A 23,180-nucleotide genomic window follows, 5' to 3' on the forward strand; every position below is an offset into this window, starting at 1 on the left:
TATGGCGAAGTTAAATCTATCTATAACGAAAGATGGTCGAAGCTATACAAGATACAGTGTTTTAATGGCATTAGATCCGTTGACATGGAGGTGAAAGCCAACATTCCGTCCCATATATCCGTTGCAGGCCATAAAGCACATGTTGTGTATTCTGGTCAGGAGCGCACGTGCAATATTTGCAATGAGACAGGTCATTTCCGACAAGATTGTCCGCGCCGTGTTTTTGTTCTTCGGAACAATCTAACACAGCGTCAAAAACTGACCCTCAGCGATGTCTTACCAAATAGCACTTCCCTTCTTTCGGTTAACGACAGTGGTGCATGTACTTCTGCAATGCCCGACATAACTACTACGGAGTTCCCTCCCCTGAGCGTCATTACATCACACCCTTCTGTTCCCGATTGCGATCTCCAGAATAAGAAGCGACCGTTAGAAATGACCGATGACGGCTCGGACGGCGAGTCCGCCCGTAATTCGCCTTCCACCCGCAAGCAGAAGCAGTGTAATGCGGATGTACTCGAGGAAACAAACAGTACATGTATTGACGTGACGACAGCCGCTAAGGCAACCCGGCCGCTGTCGGCGGCTGAACGGGTACAAACGGTCCACGGAGGGGACGCAGTAACGATTGTCGCGGAGACGGAAGAGGCGCACTCCGAAGCACAAGAGGTGACGGAGCGGAACCCAACTCAAGAATTTACAGACCCACAAACCGCCGACTCAGTCAGTGCTCTGGAGCTAGTGACGGAAGAACAAGGAAATGGCACTCGTAAAAAGGACGCTGTTGAGACAGCTTCGGTCACAACGGTGGTAAAGATAGACAATCCGAATGACGGCGCGTTGAACCAAGATGTCCGAAGACGCCGACTCAAACTGCAACCTAATCTCAAAGCTTCCCGTAACCAAAGCAAACAACAACCAGCACAAGAGGAAGCGACGGCCAAGAACGTCTTGTATGAAATCATCACGGAAAGACCTAAGGAGGTACCTTCAAGTGACATTAGTGATGCAAAGCCCCTCGGTAAAACTAAAACCCGAGATGTTCGGAATCCTGCACCAAAATGAGGCTGTAAGATGAAAAAACAAAAGGATTTTGTTGAACCAGTTTCATTTCTAATTGTACTACTGTCTTAGTCATATTTCAGAGGAACCAGATGAAGTGTTTACCGAGCTTCAAATACTGACTATTCTTTTAGATGTTTGTTTAAGCAGAGTCGTTTCTCCCTTCTAGGAGCTGCACATCTTTTTTTTTTTTTTAATATTTTGTTATCTTTTTAATCACTTATTTACTTTTTATGCAAACTAAATGTCCCAGGCATATACAATTACGACTATCAATATTAACAGGATTACATCCGTGACTAAAGTTACAGCGCTCAAGGATTATTTATATGAGTCAGGGACGGACATTGCTTTCCTACAGGAAGTAGTGCTGACTAATCTTACAGTGCCTGGATATTTGGCGATTTTAAATGTCTCACTTGACACCAACGTCGGTACAGCAATTTTAGTCAGGGAGGGGATTCCTGTCTCGGATATCGAGAGGTTGGACTCCGGCAGAGCGATAGGTATCAAAGTCTTTGGTTCTACCCTTATCAATCTGTATGCCCCTTCTGGCACATCTAATAGAATGGAAAGAGCACAGTTCTATAAAGAAGAAATCATTTATTTATTACGGAAAAACCCAAAAGATCTTATAATAGGCGGTGATTTTAATTGTGTGATAAATAAGAAAGACCAGGTTCCGAATTTTAATACCTGCAGTGAACTGAAGCGTTTCGTCACTGTTTTACAGCTTAAAGATGCTTGGGAAATAATGTATCCCACATTTGTGGCATTTACATTCCTAGGTCCTCACTCACGTAGCAGGATCGACAGACTCTACATATCGCAAAGTCTAGTTAGCTCCTTCATTAAAGCAGAGACGATTCCAGTTTACTTTTCTGATCATAGCTCCGTGCTAGCTTCCATCAACCTTACTGCGCAACCCACTCGCCGTTTTAGAAGTTCATGGCACCTTAATACGTCACTGATGCAGGACGACGGATTAGAAGAAAGTTTGACAGAAGCGTGGGCATTGTGCCTCCGCTCTGCAGATAGACACGTCTCAGTACTAGACTGGTGGTGCAACAGGGCAAAGCCTAAACTGAGAAAAGTTCTCATCCAGTATAGTGTACAACGATCGAAAGACTTGAAAAATTCCATAGAATTTTATTATACCATGCTGCGAAATTTATATGAGCAGGCAAACACTTCCAACGTCCGTCTGGCAGATATCAAGCAAACTAAGGCCAAATTGCTCAGTCTTAAAAGACAGCAGATGGAGGGTCTGAAATTAAAATCCAAGGCTAAGACAGTCGTGGAGGATGAACATGCTTCCTTGTACCATCTACTGAAGCACGAAAGAAACAGGAGACGCACCTTCATTGATGGACTTCAGTCTGAAACTGGCGAGACACTCACGACTCAGAGAGACATCGTCAATGCAGTGCACAAATATTACGAAGACCTATACACTGCCAACCCGGTATGTGAAGAGTCCTTCGATGAGTTCCTTAGTTACATAGCTCCACAGGTCTCGGACGAGGAAAACGAAGACCTTCTCGTTGAGTGTACTAACGAAGATATCCACAGAATCATCTGCAAATCTCCTCTGAGGAAATCGCCGGGACCGGATGGTTTGCCTGTTGAATTTTATAAACGATACTGGCCACTGATTGGTGACATGTTTACCCGAATGACGAACGAGGTGCTTCAGGGAAAGCATTTACCTGCTGTTTTTAAAGAGAGCACAATAGTACTAATCCCAAAAAATGCTGCAAAAAGAAACCTCAACAACTTTCGTCCTATCTCCCTGTTAAACTCCGATTATAAAATCATCGGCAGAATTTTAAACAACAGACTCTCACAGTTGGCCAAAAAGATAGTAAGTCCATACCAGTCCTGTGTGCCTACCAAGAGCATTTTCAAAAGCATAGCTGAATATAGAGATATAATTGCAATCACTGCTGTGACCACCATAAAATGTGCTATCATGTTTATTGACTTCCAGAAAGCATTTGATCGTGTGGATCATAGATTCCTTAGTGCCACACTGAACAAAATAGGTTTTAATGAGCGAGTCGTAAGTGTGATCAGAAATGTTGCAACAGGCATCAGCGCTTGTATATCAGTTAACTGCCAGAGGACAAAGCAGATTCAGATCAGGCGCGGCGTTCCTCAAGGAAGCCCCCTTTCCATGTTCCTATTCGTGCTTTCATTAGAACCTTTCCTCCGCAGTGTTCATGCCACTCTAACTGGCATCACATTATCTGGTCACCGAACAGTCATAAACGCCTATGCCGATGATGTCGGAGTCGTCCTGCGAAATCCCGACGACATTTTGAAATTGGAAACGCTAATTAAAAAGTACTGTAGAGTCTCCGGAGCAGGTGTCAACGCAAACAAAAGCAAACTCCTAAACCTGCGGGGTTTTCAACATACCACCTTAGCCTGGGCCACAATGGTCACCCAATGCAAAGTACTAGGAATAACACTGACACCTTGTCCGTTAAAAATGGCAGCTATCAATTGGAGAAATACGTCGGGACAACTTCTTGGAACAACAAGGGAAAACCTCCACCGTAACATGAACCAAGTTCAGAGGGTGATTTTCATTAACCACTGCATTCTCTCCAGGAGTTACTTTATAGCACAGATCTTCCCACTACCGAAAATGATTGGAAAAAAGATAATGTCTACCATTGCCAGCTACCTTTGGAGAGGGGATATATTCAGAGTCGACGCAAAAACTGCGACCTTAGATCCCAGGAATGGAGGTTTGGGGTTAGTTGACATCAGAAATAAGGCGTCTGCGCTTTTTATAAAAAGGACCGCCACTATCCTTAGCGACCACGCTGATAGCATTACAACTAAATTATTTGAAGTTGTCAGGCCTGCCAGTTTACAGGCGCCGGTGAATGTGCAAAAAATAAATAACCGGCTCCAGTACGTTCGTGTATATTTTGTGGAATTCAGCTATCTCGGCGGTGTCATCATCAACTCACGACGGATCACGGCCCGCGATATTCTGTGCCATCGAAAGAAAATGGAGGGGAGAAACAAATTGGAAAGTAAATACCCACACACTGATTGGGACGCCATATGGAAAAATATTAATATGCGTGGTCTACCATCGGACGTCAAGTCAGCGTGGTATAAAACAGTGAATGAGACCGTAAGCACCAATGAAAGGTTACATGCAATCGGCGTTAGCGACACGAACCTATGTCTCAAATGTAAATTGATCGACACGTTAGTGCACAGATTCACGTGCGGTGGCAATCTACAACTCTGTAATTGGATTAGGGAACAACTGGCTTTTCTTACGAGATCTTCGGTGGAAAATTTTCCCCCTGTTACTTTCCTCAGGCCTCAGACTTGCTATTTTCCAGCAGCAAAAAACAACTCGGTCCATTGGTTAATGGGACACTATGTGAATTACGTAATTAATCACCTGGGAAATGACAATTCCACTGATTTTTACATGTACTTGAAGTGTGCTTTTTATAACGCCCTGAAATATAAAGACCACAAGAAAAACTACGGCAATATGCTTAAAATTGTATTCGAGCGACTGGGCATTGGTTGACAAGCCAACGAGATAAACAAAAATCGTTTATTTAAGCGAAACGACGCTTAAACAAAAACAATTGGGGAGAAGTACAATTTTACAGTTTCATATTACAATCACTTATCCTCTGCTGGCAAAGAAGGCTATTTTGTTTATTGCACAGAAGCAGCCGAAGCCGAAAGCCAGTATCGCAGGGTTAAAGATAAATTGTTTTCTTATACATTCATTTTATGACTGAGAAGGAAGTCTCATTTGTTCCCATGGAAGGGAACATACTTTTTTATTATTATTATTAATCTCAAGAAGGAAAGGAGGCTATGGAATTAGTGCCTTAACATAAAATTCCTTCTTCACATTCCATGAAGATTTTTCTTTTACAATAAAAAAAAATAACAAACAAACAAAAATAATAATAATAACAATAAAAAAACTAAACAGAAATTAAAAAAAATAATATACAGGTTCAGGGTCCACTACTTCCTACAACTTTATTATATATTACAAAGAAGTATGCTAGGTTGCCGAGAAGCAGTGGACGAGAAAAAAAAAAAAAAAAAAAAAAAAAAAGCACTAAAGCTATAACCTTCAATCTCTATTGCCTCGGCATGACATAAATTTTTTGTTTCAAATGAAGCATCTTTTGGTTCAGGATTTCGAAGGCAAAACAGCATATATCTACGTATACACAAGATGTAAAATTTCTTATTGAAAACTATGATAAAGACACGCCTCAGCAACAGGACTGGGTGGAGACATCGCGGCCAGGCCTCGAGATTTTGACCCCTGCCCGCTTTGCCTCCGCCTGCCTCATGCTGCTTATATATATAAAAAAAAAAAAAAAAAAAGTGGCTAGGATACCTGGCTCTTACCCAGGAGGCCCGGGTTCGATTCCCGGTACCGGAAATGCGCATTTTGTTGCTAAAAAAAAAAAAAAGTGGTTAAGGCGTCTGACTAGAAATCAGATTCCCTCTGGGAGCGTAGGTTCGTGTCCTACCGACTGCGTTGGTTTTTTTCTTTTTTTGTTTTGGAAGAAGGAGCAGAAAATATCCCGTTTTGGTACCTCGCCACACCTCACCTCTCACAGCCGTTTATAGTGCCTGTCCTTTACATAAGGGCGATTTCCAAGCGTCAGCTTTCGCGTCAGCCGAGCAAAGTCGGGACAAGTCGGGACATACTACAGGATGGTCTGGGTGGTGCAACGACGAAACAAAACCTTAATTTAAAAATCGAAAAAATGGGAAAAATAGGATGAAAAAGCAAAAAGAAGAATATAAACAAGTCTTACGGACTGCGTCGGTTTTTTTCTTTTTTTGTTTTGGCAGAAGGAGCAGAAAATATCGCGTTTTGGTACCCGCCACACCTCACCTCTCACAGCCGTCTATAGTGCCTGTCCTTTACATAAGGGCGATTTCCAAGCGTCAGCTTTCGCGTCAGCCGAGCAAAGTCGGGACAAGTCGGGACATACCACAGGATGGTCTGGGTGGTGCAACGACGAAAAAAAAAACGTTAATTTAACAGCAGGAGCCCACATAATGATAGGGAAATATTAGCGCCACTTGCGGTGGCCGGGAATCGAACCCGAATCAACTGCTTGGAAGGAAACTATGCTCATAATTACAACACCACTGTAGTGCCGCTGCTCGCAACGCCGCGCCTTGTCGGCTTCCCGCCCGCCGGCAGCGGCCCACGGCTATAGGAGCTGCAGGCGCATTACGAGGTAGGAGGGTGCATCCACACGCATTCGGGCAGCGCCTCCAAGCACGCTACGTCTTTGGGCAAGACTCGTCGCCGCTGACGCAAGGTTACTCACACGATAATGATGAGCGGTCGTTTTAAGGCAGTGTAGTGGAGGACTCCGCGAGTTTAGCCCTTTTTTCGACGTCGCTGGGTGGCAATCCCACTTTCCCTGCCAACAGCTAAAAAAAATAAAAAAAAAAAAATAAAAAAAAATGGATAAGGCGTCGGACTTCGGATCTGAAGATTACAGGTTCGAATGCTGTCACGCTTGTGTTTTTCCAGTTCTGAAAAAGAAACATAACGTTTTAATGTAGCAATTGAGCAGTACGAAACCGTCTGAATGTTGCTGTTGACCATTTTTTGCTTGGAGATGCTCTTGAGCTTGAAACACACACAACAAGACCGGTGTTAACTAGCGAAATGGTCGGCAGAGTGCCGACACAGCGAGTTTTGACTATCACTTGCACATCTAAAAAAACGTCGGAAAGTAACTCGTTCGGCTTTTGAGTCACATAAAGTATGTGTGTTAATTTTGACGCCACTAGCTCTGCATGTTGTCATGCAATTTCTGTACCTCTCAGAAATGATTATGACATAAAAGTGAAGTACGTGACGAGTGTGACGATAGGTAAACATTAGGCATCATGGAGAGTTTCTGTATGGGACCACCCAACGCAAACGAGTACTGTGTGACGTGCTACCCGGCAGGTATTCACCGAGGTAGCCGGCTAGCTCAGTCGGTACAGCGTCAGACTCTTAATCCCAGGGTCGTGGGTTCGAGCAAGACGCTGGGCTTAACGGAATTTTGTTCCGCTGCAGGTGTAAATTACCGTTTTTCTGATTAACGAGATTTAATGGAAATAGCAACTTTAAACTTTGCCTACGTCTCTGTCAGTCGCAAGGAAACTGTATTTGAAGGTGAAGGTGATTTTGTAGACATGTGTGAAAGACATGTTCTGAAATGCAAGTGTTGTTGTTTGGACAGCACATCGGTTACGTGCCAAATGTGTAGCCAAGCAGTAATTTGTCGCCATAGCTGCAAATATTAGCCGGTAATATGAAGTGTTGTCAGCTAAAGTCTGATGATGCAGACGACCGTAAGGACGAAGTACCCAAGAGTACCGCTAGGCCGCCCCTCTTTAGCTCAGTGGTAGAGCAGTGGTCTAATAAACCAGGGGTCGTAAGTTCCATTCTCACAGGAGAAAGATTAATTTTGGAAATTAGTTGCGCGTCGTGGCCGTATAGCAAACAGTACCTGTGATGACGAACAATTAGCGACAGGCGTTTTTTTAAGAATTACTCTCAGATGCGATTAAGGCAAATGGCGCAGATAAAGCATTTGCCAAAGCGGTACAGCATAAGGTGGGACGAGGCAGTCTGAATTACATTTTATAGATGTATTTCTCACATATCTCAGAGCCTCTCGCGATATTCGTCGTCGTCGTCGTCGTCGTCGTCGTCGTCGCCGCCGCCGCCGCTTCTGCAGAAGTAGCAAATGGCAATCGTAGCAAATGCGGCGAGGGACGCCCTGCCTTCGATTCCGAATGCACAAAGTGTGTGGTCTTGTTTCTCAGTCTATATTTGGTCGGTCACGTCAGAGGTTGAATGTAACGAATGGGTGGGAAAGAGCAAGGGGCAGCGGCTGTGTAGAACGAAAACACAAATCCTCAGGGGTGTGAGCGTTTCGAGATGAGTCGTATACATGTAAATGTTGGTCGTCAGTGACCGTGTGGCCTCACATTCTGGCTTTAGCCGTCGCCGCGGTCGGACGTGCTTGTTGTTTACTCCGCGTACGTTAGCGCTATCGCCGGTGTTTGGTGTTTACGTGAAGTTCGCTGTACATTTTCGCTGTTATTTTTTGAGTGGTGTCTCTGATAAGTGTTTTTATAGTGCTTTCGTCCGTTCCACGTCTCGTGCTTCGCCGCAATTTCGGTTGTTGCCGGAATTTCGTCGGACCCGACGACCATGTCTGACACCGTCAGGAAGAATACTTTAGTCTTCTCGTTCGAGAAAGAAACACGGCCGGTCCAACCCACTGCGCTGGAAATCCACGATTGGCTGACTGAGGTAATCGGTATAAATTCTGACTCTGTTCATACCACGCAATTAGATGCTGAAAAATACTGTGTTTTTGTTAAATTTCTGAACTCAGTGACAGTCGATAAGTTGCTTGCAAAATGGGGTAATTCCGTCGAATTTGTTCATCGAGACGGTTCAAAAAGTAATGTCTCTGTACGAAAAGCTGATATCATGTACACCAATGTCAGGATTTTGAATGTTCCAATTGAAATTGATAATCAGTTGATCAAGGACGCTCTATCTAAATATGGCGAAGTTAAATCTATCTATAACGAAAGATGGTCGAAGCTATACAAGATACAGTGTTTTAATGGCATTAGATCCGTTGACATGGAGGTGAAAGCCAACATTCCGTCCCATATATCCGTTGCAGGCCATAAAGCACATGTTGTGTATTCTGGTCAGGAGCGCACGTGCAATATTTGCAATGAGACAGGTCATTTCCGACAAGATTGTCCGCGCCGTGTTTTTGTTCTTCGGAACAATCTAACACAGCGTCAAAAACTGACCCTCAGCGATGTCTTACCAAATAGCACTTCCCTTCTTTCGGTTAACGACAGTGGTGCATGTACTTCTGCAATGCCCGACATAACTACTACGGAGTTCCCTCCCCTGAGCGTCATTACATCACACCCTTCTGTTCCCGATTGCGATCTCCAGAATAAGAAGCGACCGTTAGAAATGACCGATGACGGCTCGGACGGCGAGTCCGCCCGTAATTCGCCTTCCACCCGCAAGCAGAAGCAGTGTAATGCGGATGTACTCGAGGAAACAAACAGTACATGTATTGACGTGACGACAGCCGCTAAGGCAACCCGGCCGCTGTCGGCGGCTGAACGGGTACAAACGGTCCACGGAGGGGACGCAGTAACGATTGTCGCGGAGACGGAAGAGGCGCACTCCGAAGCACAAGAGGTGACGGAGCGGAACCCAACTCAAGAATTTACAGACCCACAAACCGCCGACTCAGTCAGTGCTCTGGAGCTAGTGACGGAAGAACAAGGAAATGGCACTCGTAAAAAGGACGCTGTTGAGACAGCTTCGGTCACAACGGTGGTAAAGATAGACAATCCGAATGACGGCGCGTTGAACCAAGATGTCCGAAGACGCCGACTCAAACTGCAACCTAATCTCAAAGCTTCCCGTAACCAAAGCAAACAACAATCAGCACAAGAGGAAGCGACGGCCAAGAACGTCTTGTATGAAATCATCACGGAAAGACCTAAGGAGGTACCTTCAAGTGACATTAGTGATGCAAAGCCCCTCGGTAAAACTAAAACCCGAGATGTTCGGAATCCTGCACCAAAATGAGGCTGTAAGATGAAAAAACAAAAGGATTTTGTTGAACCAGTTTCATTTCTAATTGTACTACTGTCTTAGTCATATTTCAGAGGAACCAGATGAAGTGTTTACCGAGCTTCAAATACTGACTATTCTTTTAGATGTTTGTTTAAGCAGAGTCGTTTCTCCCTTCTAGGAGCTGCACATCTTTTTTTTTTTTTTTTAATATTTTGTTATCTTTTTAATCACTTATTTACTTTTTATGCAAACTAAATGTCCCAGTCATATACAATTACGACTATCAATATTAACAGGATTACATCCGTGACTAAAGTTACAGCGCTCAAGGATTATTTATATGAGTCAGGGACGGACATTGCTTTCCTACAGGAAGTAGTGCTGACTAATCTTACAGTGCCTGGATATTTGGCGATTTTAAATGTCTCACTTGACACCAACGTCGGTACAGCAATTTTAGTCAGGGAGGGGATTCCTGTCTCGGATATCGAGAGGTTGGACTCCGGCAGAGCGATAGGTATCAAAGTCTTTGGTTCTACCCTTATCAATCTGTATGCCCCTTCTGGCACATCTAATAGAATGGAAAGAGCACAGTTCTATAAAGAAGAAATCATTTATTTATTACGGAAAAACCCAAAAGATCTTATAATAGGCGGTGATTTTAATTGTGTGATAAATAAGAAAGACCAGGTTCCGAATTTTAATACCTGCAGTGAACTGAAGCGTTTCGTCACTGTTTTACAGCTTAAAGATGCTTGGGAAATAATGTATCCCACATTTGTGGCATTTACATTCCTAGGTCCTCACTCACGTAGCAGGATCGACAGACTCTACATATCGCAAAGTCTAGTTAGCTCCTTCATTAAAGCAGAGACGATTCCAGTTTACTTTTCTGATCATAGCTCCGTGCTAGCTTCCATCAACCTTACTGCGCAACCCACTCGCCGTTTTAGAAGTTCATGGCACCTTAATACGTCACTGATGCAGGACGACGGATTAGAAGAAAGTTTGACAGAAGCGTGGGCATTGTGCCTCCGCTCTGCAGATAGACACGTCTCAGTACTAGACTGGTGGTGCAACAGGGCAAAGCCTAAACTGAGAAAAGTTCTCATCCAGTATAGTGTACAACGATCGAAAGACTTGAAAAATTCCATAGAATTTTATTATACCATGCTGCGAAATTTATATGAGCAGGCAAACACTTCCAACGTCCGTCTGGCAGATATCAAGCAAACTAAGGCCAAATTGCTCAGTCTTAAAAGACAGCAGATGGAGGGTCTGAAATTAAAATCCAAGGCTAAGACAGTCGTGGAGGATGAACATGCTTCCTTGTACCATCTACTGAAGCACGAAAGAAACAGGAGACGCACCTTCATTGATGGACTTCAGTCTGAAACTGGCGAGACACTCACGACTCAGAGAGACATCGTCAATGCAGTGCACAAATATTACGAAGACCTATACACTGCCAACCCGGTATGTGAAGAGTCCTTCGATGAGTTCCTTAGTTACATAGCTCCACAGGTCTCGGACGAGGAAAACGAAGACCTTCTCGTTGAGTGTACTAACGAAGATATCCACAGAATCATCTGCAAATCTCCTCTGAGGAAATCGCCGGGACCGGATGGTTTGCCTGTTGAATTTTATAAACGATACTGGCCACTGATTGGTGACATGTTTACCCGAATGACGAACGAGGTGCTTCAGGGAAAGCATTTACCTGCTGTTTTTAAAGAGAGCACAATAGTACTAATCCCAAAAAATGCTGCAAAAAGAAACCTCAACAACTTTCGTCCTATCTCCCTGTTAAACTCCGATTATAAAATCATCGGCAGAATTTTAAACAACAGACTCTCACAGTTGGCCAAAAAGATAGTAAGTCCATACCAGTCCTGTGTGCCTACCAAGAGCATTTTCAAAAGCATAGCTGAATATAGAGATATAATTGCAATCACTGCTGTGACCACCATAAAATGTGCTATCATGTTTATTGACTTCCAGAAAGCATTTGATCGTGTGGATCATAGATTCCTTAGTGCCACACTGAACAAAATAGGTTTTAATGAGCGAGTCGTAAGTGTGATCAGAAATGTTGCAACAGGCATCAGCGCTTGTATATCAGTTAACTGCCAGAGGACAAAGCAGATTCAGATCAGGCGCGGCGTTCCTCAAGGAAGCCCCCTTTCCATGTTCCTATTCGTGCTTTCATTAGAACCTTTCCTCCGCAGTGTTCATGCCACTCTAACTGGCATCACATTATCTGGTCACCGAACAGTCATAAACGCCTATGCCGATGATGTCGGAGTCGTCCTGCGAAATCCCGACGACATTTTGAAATTGGAAACGCTAATTAAAAAGTACTGTAGAGTCTCCGGAGCAGGTGTCAACGCAAACAAAAGCAAACTCCTAAACCTGCGGGGTTTTCAACATACCACCTTAGCCTGGGCCACAATGGTCACCCAATGCAAAGTACTAGGAATAACACTGACACCTTGTCCGTTAAAAATGGCAGCTATCAATTGGAGAAATACGTCGGGACAACTTCTTGGAACAACAAGGGAAAACCTCCACCGTAACATGAACCAAGTTCAGAGGGTGATTTTCATTAACCACTGCATTCTCTCCAGGAGTTACTTTATAGCACAGATCTTCCCACTACCGAAAATGATTGGAAAAAAGATAATGTCTACCATTGCCAGCTATCTTTGGAGAGGGGATATATTCAGAGTCGACGCAAAAACTGCGACCTTAGATCCCAGGAATGGAGGTTTGGGGTTAGTTGACATCAGAAATAAGGCGTCTGCGCTTTTTATAAAAAGGACCGCCACTATCCTTAGCGACCACGCTGATAGCATTACAACTAAATTATTTGAAGTTGTCAGGCCTGCCAGTTTACAGGCGCCGGTGAATGTGCAAAAAATAAATAACCGGCTCCAGTACGTTCGTGTATATTTTGTGGAATTCAGCTATCTCGGCGGTGTCATCATCAACTCACGACGGATCACGGCCCGCGATATTCTGTGCCATCGAAAGAAAATGGAGGGGAGAAACAAATTGGAAAGTAAATACCCACACACTGATTGGGACGCCATATGGAAAAATATTAATATGCGTGGTCTACCATCGGACGTCAAGTCAGCGTGGTATAAAACAGTGAATGAGACCGTAAGCACCAATGAAAGGTTACATGCAATCGGCGTTAGCGACACGAACCTATGTCTCAAATGTAAATTGATCGACACGTTAGTGCACAGATTCACGTGCGGTGGCAATCTACAACTCTGTAATTGGATTAGGGAACAACTGGCTTTTCTTACGAGATCTTCGGTGGAAAATTTTCCCCCTGTTACTTTCCTCAGGCCTCAGACTTGCTATTTTCCAGCAGCAAAAAACAACTCGGTCCATTGGTTAATGGGACACTATGTGAATTACGTAATTAATCACCTGGGAAATGACAATTCCACTGATTTTTACATGTACTTGAAGTGTGCTTTTTATAACGCCCTGAAATATAAAGACCACAAGAAAAACTACGGCAATATGCTTAAAATTGTATTCGAGCGACTGGGCATTGGTTGACAAGCCAACGAGATAAACAAAAATCGTTTATTTAAGCGAAACGACGCTTAAACAAAAACAATTGGGGAGAAGTACAATTTTACAGTTTCATATTACAATCACTTATCCTCTGCTGGCAAAGAAGGCTATTTTGTTTATTGCACAGAAGCAGCCGAAGCCGAAAGCCAGTATCGCAGGGTTAAAGATAAATTGTTTTCTTATACATTCATTTTATGACTGAGAAGGAAGTCTCATTTGTTCCCATGGAAGGGAACATACTTTTTTATTATTATTATTAATCTCAAGAAGGAAAGGAGGCTATGGAATTAGTGCCTTAACATAAAATTCCTTCTTCACATTCCATGAAGATTTTTCTTTTACAATAAAAAAAAATAACAAACAAACAAAAATAATAATAATAACAATAAAAAAACTAAACAGAAATTAAAAAAAATAATATACAGGTTCAGGGTCCACTACTTCCTACAACTTTATTATATATTACAAAGAAGTATGCTAGGTTGCCGAGAAGCAGTGGACGAGAAAAAAAAAAAAAAAAAAAAAAAAAAAAAAAAAAAAAAAAAAAAAAAAAAAAAAAAAAAAAAGCACTAAAGCTATAACCTTCAATCTCTATTGCCTCGGCATGACATAAATTTTTTGTTTCAAATGAAGCATCTTTTGGTTCAGGATTTCGAAGGCAAAACAGCATATATCTACGTATACACAAGATGTAAAATTTCTTATTGAAAACTATGATAAAGACACGCCTCAGCAACAGGACTGGGTGGAGACATCGCGGCCAGGCCTCGAGATTTTGACCCCTGCCCGCTTTGCCTCCGCCTGCCTCATGCTGCTTATATATATAAAAAAAAAAAAAAAAAAAAAGTGGCTAGGATACCTGGCTCTTACCCAGGAGGCCCGGGTTCGATTCCCGGTACCGGAAATGCGCATTTTGTTGCTAAAAAAAAAAAAAAAAGTGGTTAAGGCGTCTGACTAGAAATCAGATTCCCTCTGGGAGCGTAGGTTCGTGTCCTACCGACTGCGTTGGTTTTTTTCTTTTTTTGTTTTGGAAGAAGGAGCAGAAAATATCCCGTTTTGGTACCTCGCCACACCTCACCTCTCACAGCCGTTTATAGTGCCTGTCCTTTACATAAGGGCGATTTCCAAGCGTCAGCTTTCGCGTCAGCCGAGCAAAGTCGGGGCAAGTCGGGACATACTACAGGATGGTCTGGGTGGTGCAACGACGAAACAAAACCTTAATTTAAAAATCGAAAAAATGGGAAAAATAGGATGAAAAAGCAAAAAGAAGAATATAAACAAGTCTTACGGACTGCGTCGGTTTTTTTCTTTTTTTGTTTTGGCAGAAGGAGCAGAAAATATCGCGTTTTGGTACCCGCCACACCTCACCTCTCACAGCCGTCTATAGTGCCTGTCCTTTACATAAGGGCGATTTCCAAGCGTCAGCTTTCGCGTCAGCCGAGCAAAGTCGGGACAAGTCGGGACATACCACAGGATGGTCTGGGTGGTGCAACGACGAAAAAAAAACGTTAATTTAACAGCAGGAGCCCACATAATGATAGGGAAATATTAGCGCCACTTGCGGTGGCCGGGAATCGAACCCGAATCAACTGCTTGGAAGGAAACTATGCTCATAATTACAACACCACTGTAGTGCCGCTGCTCGCAACGCCGCGCCTTGTCGGCTTCCCGCCCGCCGGCAGCAGCCCACGGCTATAGGAGCTGCAGGCGCATTACGAGGTAGGAGGGTGCATCCACACGCATTCGGGCAGCGCCTCCAAGCACGCTACGTCTTTGGGCAAGACTCGTCGCCGCTGACGCAAGGTTACTCACACGATAATGATGAGCGGTCGTTTTAAGGCAGTGTAGTGGAGGACTCCGCGAGTTTAGCCCTTTTTTCGACGTCGCTGGGTGGCAATCCCACTTTCCCTGCCAACAGCTAAAAAAAATAAAAAAAAAAAATAAAAAAAAAAATGGATAAGGCGTCGGACTTCGGATCTGAAGATTACAGGTTCGAATGCTGTCACGCTTGTGTTTTTCCAGTTCTGAAAAAGAAACATAACGTTTTAATGTAGCAATTGAGCAGTACGAAACCGTCTGAATGTTGCTGTTGACCATTTTTTGCTTGGAGATGCTCTTGAGCTTGAAACACACACAACAAGACCGGTGTTAACTAGCGAAATGGTCGGCAGAGTGCCGACACAGCGAGTTTTGACTATCACTTGCACATCTAAAAAAACGTCGGAAAGTAACTCGTTCGGCTTTTGAGTCACATAAAGTATGTGTGTTAATTTTGACGCCACTAGCTCTGCATGTTGTCATGCAATTTCTGTACCTCTCAGAAATGATTATGACATAAAAGTGAAGTACGTGACGAGTGTGACGATAGGTAAACATTAGGCATCATGGAGAGTTTCTGTATGGGACCACCCAACGCAAACGAGTACTGTGTGACGTGCTACCCGGCAGGTATTCACCGAGGTAGCCGGCTAGCTCAGTCGGTACAGCGTCAGACTCTTAATCCCAGTGTCGTGGGTTCGAGCCAGACGCTGGGCGGAACGGAATTTTGTTCCGCTGCAGGTGTAAATTACCGTTTTTTCTGATTAACGAGATTTAATGGAAATAGCAACTTTAAACTTTGCCTACGTCTCTGTCAGTCGCAAGGAAACTGTATTTGAAGGTGAAGGTGATTTTGTAGACATGTGTGAAAGACATGTTCTGAAATGCAAGTGTTGTTGTTTGGACAGCACATCGGTTACGTGCCAAATGTGTAGCCAAGCAGTAATTTGTCGCCATAGCTGCAAATATTAGCCGGTAATATGAAGTGTTGTCAGCTAAAGTCTGATGATGCAGACGACCGTAAGGACGAAGTACCCAAGAGTACCGCTAGGCCGCCCCTCTTTAGCTCAGTGGTAGAGCAGTGGTCTAATAAACCAGTGGTCGTAAGTTCCATTCTCACAGGAGAAAGATTAATTTTGGAAATTAGTTGCGCGTCGTGGCCGTGTAGCAAACAGTACCTGTGATGACGAACAATTAGCGACAGGCGTTTTTTTAAGAATTACTCTCAGATGCGATTAAGGCAAATGGCGCAGATAAAGCATTTGCCAAAGCGGTACAGCATAAGGTGGGACGAGGCAGTCTGAATTACATTTTATAGATGTATTTCTCACATATCTCAGAGCCTCTCGCGATATTCGTCGTCGTCGTCGTCGTCGTCGTCGTCGTCGCCGCCGCCGCCGCTTCTGCAGAAGTAGCAAATGGCAATCGTAGCAAATGCGGCGAGGGACGCCCTGCCTTCGATTCCGAATGCACAAAGTGTGTGGTCTTGTTTCTCAGTCTATATTTGGTCGGTCACGTCAGAGGTTGAATGTAACGAATGGGTGGGAAAGAGCAAGGGGCAGCGGCTGTGTAGAACGAAAACACAAATCCTCAGGGGTGTGAGCGTTTCGAGATGAGTCGTATACATGTAAATGTTGGTCGTCAGTGACCGTGTGGCCTAATGGATAAGGCGTCGGACTTCGGATCTGAAGATTACAGGTTCGAATGCTGTCACGCTTGTGTTTTTCCAGTTCTGAAAAAGAAACATAACGTTTTAAAGTAGCAATTGAGCAGTACCAAACCGTCTGAATCTTGCTGTTGACCATTTTTTGCTTAGAGATGCTCTTGAGCTTGAAACACACACAACAAGACCGGTGTTAACTAGCGAAATGGTCGGCAGAGTGCCGACACCGCGAGTTTTGACTGGCACTTGCACATCTAAAACAACGTCGGAAAGTAACTCGTTCGGCTTTTGAGTCACATAAAGTATGTGTGTTAATTTTGACGCCACTAGCTCTGCATGTTGTCATGCAATTTCTTTACCTCTCAGAAATGATTATGACATAAAAGTGAAGTACGTGACGAGTGTGACGTTAGGAAAACATTAGGCATCATGGAGAGATTCTGTATGGGACCACCCACCCCAAACGAGTACTGTGTGACGTGCTACCCGGCAGGTATTCACCGAGGTAGCCGGCTAGCTCAGTCGGTAGAGCGTCAGACTCTTAATCCCAGGGTTGTGGGTTCGAGCCAGACGCTGGGCGGAACGGAATTTTGTTCCGCTGCAGGTGTAAATTACCGTTTTTCTGATTAACGAGATTTAATGGAAATAGCAACTTTAAACTTTGCCTACGTCTCTGTCAGTCGCAAGGAAACTGTATTTGAAGGTGAAGGTGATTTTGTAGACATGTGTGAAAGACATGTTCTGAAATGCAAGTGTTGTTGTTTGGACAGCACATCGGTTACGTGTCAGATGTGTAGCCAAGCAGTAATTTGTCGCCATAGCTGCAAATATTAGCCGGTAATATGAAGTGTTGTCAGCTAAAGTCTGATGATGCAGACGACCGTAAGGACGAAGTACCCAAGAGTACCGCAAGGCCGCGCCTCTTTAGCTCAGTGGTAGAGCAGTGGTCTAATAAACCAGGGGTCGTAAGTTCCATTCTCACAGGAGAAAGATTAATTTTGGAAATTAGTTGCGCGTCGTGGCCGTATAGCAAACAGTACCTGTGATGACGAACAATTAGCGACAGGCGTTTTTTTAAGAATTACTCTCAGATGCGATTAAGGCAAATGGCGCAGATAAAGCATTTGCCAAAGCGGTACAGCATAAGGTGGGACGAGGCAGTCTGAATTACATTTTATAGATGTATTTCTCACATATCTCAGAGCCTCTCGCGATATTCGTCGTCGCCGTCGTCGCCGCCGCCGCCGCTTCTGCAGAAGTAGCAAATGGCAATCGTAGCAAATGCGGCGAGGGACGCCCTGCCTTCGATTCCGAATGCACAAAGTGTGTGGTCTTGTTTCTCAGTCTATATTTGGTCGGTCTCGTCAGAGGTTGAATTTAACGAATGGGTGGGAAAGAGCAAGGGGCAGCGGCTGTGTAGAACGAAAACACAAATCCTCAGGGGTGTGAGCGTTTCGAGATGAGTCGTATACATGTAAATGTTGGTCGTCAGTGACCGTGTGGCCTAATGGATAAGGCGTCGGACTTCGGATCTGAAGATTACAGGTTCGAATGCTGTCACGCTTGCGTTTTTCCAGTTCTGAAAAAGAAACATAACGTTTTAATGTAGCAATTGAGCAGTACGAAACCGTCTGAATGTTGCTGTTGACCATTTTTTGCTTGGAGATGCTCTTGAGCTTGAAACACACACAACAAGACCGGTGTTAACTAGCGAAATGGTCGGCAGAGTGCCGACACAGCAAGTTTTGACTATCACTTGCACATCTAAAACAACGTCGGAAAGTAACTCGTTCGGCTTTTGAGTCACATAAAGTATGTGTGTTAATTTTGACGCCACTAGCTCTGCATGTTGTCATGCAATTTCTGTACCTCTCAGAAATGATTATGACATAAAAGTGAAGTACGTGACGAGTGTGACGTTAGGAAAACATTAGGCATCATGGAGAGTTTCTGTATGGGACCACCCAACGCAGACGAGTACTGTGTTACGTGCTACCCGGCAGGTATTCACCGAGGTAGCCGGCTAGCTGAGTCGGTACAGCGTCAGACTCTTAATCCCAGGGTCGTGGGTTCGAGCCAGACGCTGGGCGGAACGGAATTTTGTTCCGCTGCAGGTGTAAATTACCGTTTTTCTGATTAACGAGATTTAATGGAAATAGCAACTTTAAACTTTGCCTACGTCTCTGTCAGTCGCAAGGAAACTGTAGTTGAAGGTGAAGGTGATTTTGTAGACATGTGTGAAAGACATGTTCTGAAATGCAAGTGTTGTTGTTTGGACAGCACATCGGTTACGTGTCAGATGTGTAGCCAAGCAGTAATTTGTCGCCATAGCTGCAAATATTAGCCGGTAATATGAAGTGTTGTCAGCTAAAGTCTGATGATGCAGACGACCGTAAGGACGAAGTACCCAAGAGTACCGCTAGGCCGCCCCTCTTTAGCTCAGTGGTAGAGCAGTGGTCTAATAAACCAGGGGTCGGAAGTTCCATTCTCACAGGAGAAAGATTAATTTTGGAAATTAGTTGCGCGTCGTGGCCGTATAGCAAACAGTACCTGTGATGACGAACAATTAGCGACAGGCGTTTTTTTAAGAATTACTCTCAGATGCGATTAAGGCAAATGGCGCAGATAAAGCATTTGCCAAAGCGGTACAGCATAAGGTGGGACGAGGCAGTCTGAATTACATTTTATAGATGTATTTCTCACATATCTCAGAGCCTCTCGCGATATTCGTCGTCGTCGTCGTCGTCGTCGTCGCCGCCGCCGCCGCTTCTGCAGAAGTAGCAAATGGCAATCGTAGCAAATGCGGCGAGGGACGCCCTGCCTTCGATTCCGAATGCACAAAGTGTGTGGTCTTGTTTCTCAGTCTATATTTGGTCGGTCACGTCAGAGGTTGAATGTAACGAATGGGTGGGAAAGAGCAAGGGGCAGCGGCTGTGTAGAACGAAAACACAAATCCTCAGGGGTGTGAGCGTTTCGAGATGAGTCGTATACATGTAAATGTTGGTCGTCAGTGACCGTGTGGCCTAATGGATAAGGCGTCGGACTTCGGATCTGAAGATTACAGGTTCGAATGCTGTCACGCTTGTGTTTTTCCAGTTCTGAAAAAGAAACATAACGTTTTAATGTAGCAATTGAGCAGTACGAAACCGTCTGAATGTTGCTGTTGACCATTTTTTGCTTGGAGATGCTCTTGAGCTTGAAACACACACAACAAGACCGGTGTTAACTAGCGAAATGGTCGGCACAGTGCCGACACAGCGAGTTTTGACTATCACTTGCACATCTAAAACAACGTCGGAAAGTAACTCGTTCGGCTTTTGAGTCACATAAAGTATGTGTGTTAATTTTGACGCCACTAGCTCTGCATGTTGTCATGCAATTTCTGTACCTCTCAGAAATGATTATGACATAAAAGTGAAGTACGTGACGAGTGTGACGTTAGGAAAACATTAGGCATCATGGAGAGTTTCTGTATGGGACCACCCAACGCAGACGAGTACTGTGTGGCGTGCTACCCGGCAGGTATTCACCGAGGTAGCCGGCTAGCTCAGTCGGTACAGCGTCAGACTCTTAATCCCAGGGTTGTGGGTTCGAGCCAGACGCTGGGCGGAACGGAATTTTGTTCCGCTGCAGGTGTAAATTACCGTTTTTCTGATTAACGAGATTTAATGGAAATAGCAACTTTAAACTTTGCCTACGTCTCTGTCAGTCGCAAGGAAACTGTATTTGAAGGTGAAGGTGATTTTGTAGACATGTGTGAAAGACATGTTCTGAAATGCAAGTGTTGTTGTTTGGACAGCACATCGGTTACGTGTCAGATGTGTAGCCAAGCAGTAATTTGTCCCCATAGCTGCAAATATTAGCCGGTAATATGAAGTGTTGTCAGCTAAAGTCTGATGATGCAGACGACCGTAAGGACGAAGTACCCAAGAGTACCGCTAGGCTGCCCCTCTTTAGCTCAGTGGTAGAGCAGTGGTCTAATAAACCAGGGGTCGTAAGTTCCATTCTCACAGGAGAAAGATTAATTTTGGAAATTAGTTGCGCGTCGTGGCCGTATAGCAAACAGTACCTGTGATGACGAACAATTAGCGACAGGCGTTTTTTTAAGAATTACTCTCAGATGCGATTAAGGCAAATGGCGCAGATAAAGCATTTGCCAAAGCGGTACAGCATAAGGTGGGACGAGGCAGTCTGAATTACATTTTATAGATGTATTTCTCACATATCTCAGAGCCTCTCGCGATATTCGTCGTCGTCGTCGTCGTCGTCGCCGCCGCCGCCGCTTCTGCAGAAGTAGCAAATGGCAATCGTAGCAAATGCGGCGAGGGACGCCCTGCCTTCGATTCCGAATGCACAAAGTGTGTGGTCTTGTTTCTCACTCTATATTTGGTCGGTCACGTCAGAGGTTGAATGTAACGAATGGGTGGGAGAGAGCAAGGGGCAGCGGCTGTGTAGAACGAAAACACAAATCCTCAGGGGTGTGAGCGTTTCGAGATGAGTCGTATACATGTAAATGTTGGTCGTCAGTGACCGTGTGGCCTAATGGATAAGGCGTCGGACTTCGGATCTGAAGATTACAGGTTCGAATGCTGTCACGCTTGTGTTTTTCCAGTTCTGAAAAAGAAACATAACGTTTTAATGTAGCAATTGAGCAGTACGAAACCGTCTGAATGTTGCTGTTGACCATTTTTTGCTTGGAGATGCTCTTGAGCTTGAAACACACACAACAAGACCGGTGTTAACTAGCGAAATGGTCGGCAGAGTGCCGACACAGCGAGTTTTGACTATCACTTGCACATCTAAAACAACGTCGGAAAGTAACTCGTTCGGCTTTTGAGTCACATAAAGTATGTGTGTTAATTTTGACGCCACTAGCTCTGCATGTTGTCATGCAATTTCTGTACCTCTCAGAAATGATTATGACATAAAAGTGAAGTACGTGACGAGTGTGACGTTAGGAAAACATTAGGCATCATGGAGAGTTTCTGTATGGGACCACCCAACGCAGACGAGTACTGTGTGACGTGCTACCCGGCAGGTATTCACCGAGGTAGCCGGCTAGCTCAGTCGGTACAGCGTCAGACTCTTAATCCCAGGGTTGTGGGTTCGAGCCAGACGCTGGGCGGAATGGAATTTTGTTCCGCTGCAGGTGTAAATTACCGTTTTTCTGATTAACGAGATTTAATGGAAATAGCAACTTTAAACTTTGCCTACGTCTCTGTCAGTCGCAAGGAAACTGTATTTGAAGGTGAAGGTGATTTTGTAGACATGTGTGAAAGACATGTTCTGAAATGCAAGTGTTATTGTTTGGACAGCACATCGGTTACGTGTCAGATGTGTAGCCAAGCAGTAATTTGTCCCCATAGCTGCAAATATTAGCCGGTAATATGAAGTGTTGTCAGCTAAAGTCTGATGATGCAGACGACCGTAAGGAAGAAGTACCCAAGAGTACCGCTAGGCAGCCCCTCTTTAGCTCAGTGGTAGAGCAGTGGTCTAATAAACCAGGGGTCGTAAGTTCCATTCTCACAGGAGAAAGATTAATTTTGGAAATTAGTTGCGCGTCGTGGCCGTATAGCAAACAGTACCTGTGATGACGAACAATTAGCGAAGGCGTTTTTTTAAGAATTACTCTCAGATGCGATTAAGGCAAATGGCGCAGATAAAGCATTTGCCAAAGCGGTACAGCATAAGGTGGGACGAGGCAGTCTGAATTACATTTTATAGATGTATTTCTCACATATCTCAGAGCCTCTCGCGATGTTCGTCGTCGTCGTCGTCGTCGTCGTCGTCGTCGTCGCCGCCGCCGCTGCTTCTGCAGAAGTAGCAAATGGCAATCGTAGCAAATGCGGCGAGGGACGCCCTGCCTTCGATTCCGAATGCACAAAGTGTGTGGTCTTGTTTCTCACTCTATATTTGGTCGGTCACGTCAGAGGTTGAATGTAACGAATGGGTGGGAGAGAGCAAGGGGCAGCGGCTGTGTAGAACGAAAACACAAATCCTCAGGGGTGCGAGCGTTTCGAGATGAGTCGTATACATGTAAATGTTGGTCGTCAGTGACCGTGTGGCCTAATGGATAAGGCGTCGGACTTCGGATCTGAAGATTACAGGTTCGAATGCTGTCACGCTTGTGTTTTTCCAGTTCTGAAAAAGAAACATAACGTTTTAATGTAGCAATTGAGCAGTACGAAACCGTCTGAATGTTGCTGTTGACCATTTTTTGCTTGGAGATGCTCTTGAGCTTGAAACACACACAACAAGACCGGTGTTAACTAGCGAAATGGTCGGCAGAGTGCCGACACAGCGAGTTTTGACTATCACTTGCACATCTAAAACAACGTCGGAAAGTAACTCGTTCGGCTTTTGAGTCACATAAAG

The sequence above is a fragment of the Schistocerca gregaria genome, unplaced genomic scaffold (assembly GCF_023897955.1).
Source record: "Schistocerca gregaria isolate iqSchGreg1 unplaced genomic scaffold, iqSchGreg1.2 ptg000333l, whole genome shotgun sequence".
NCBI lineage: Eukaryota > Metazoa > Arthropoda > Insecta > Orthoptera > Acrididae > Schistocerca > Schistocerca gregaria.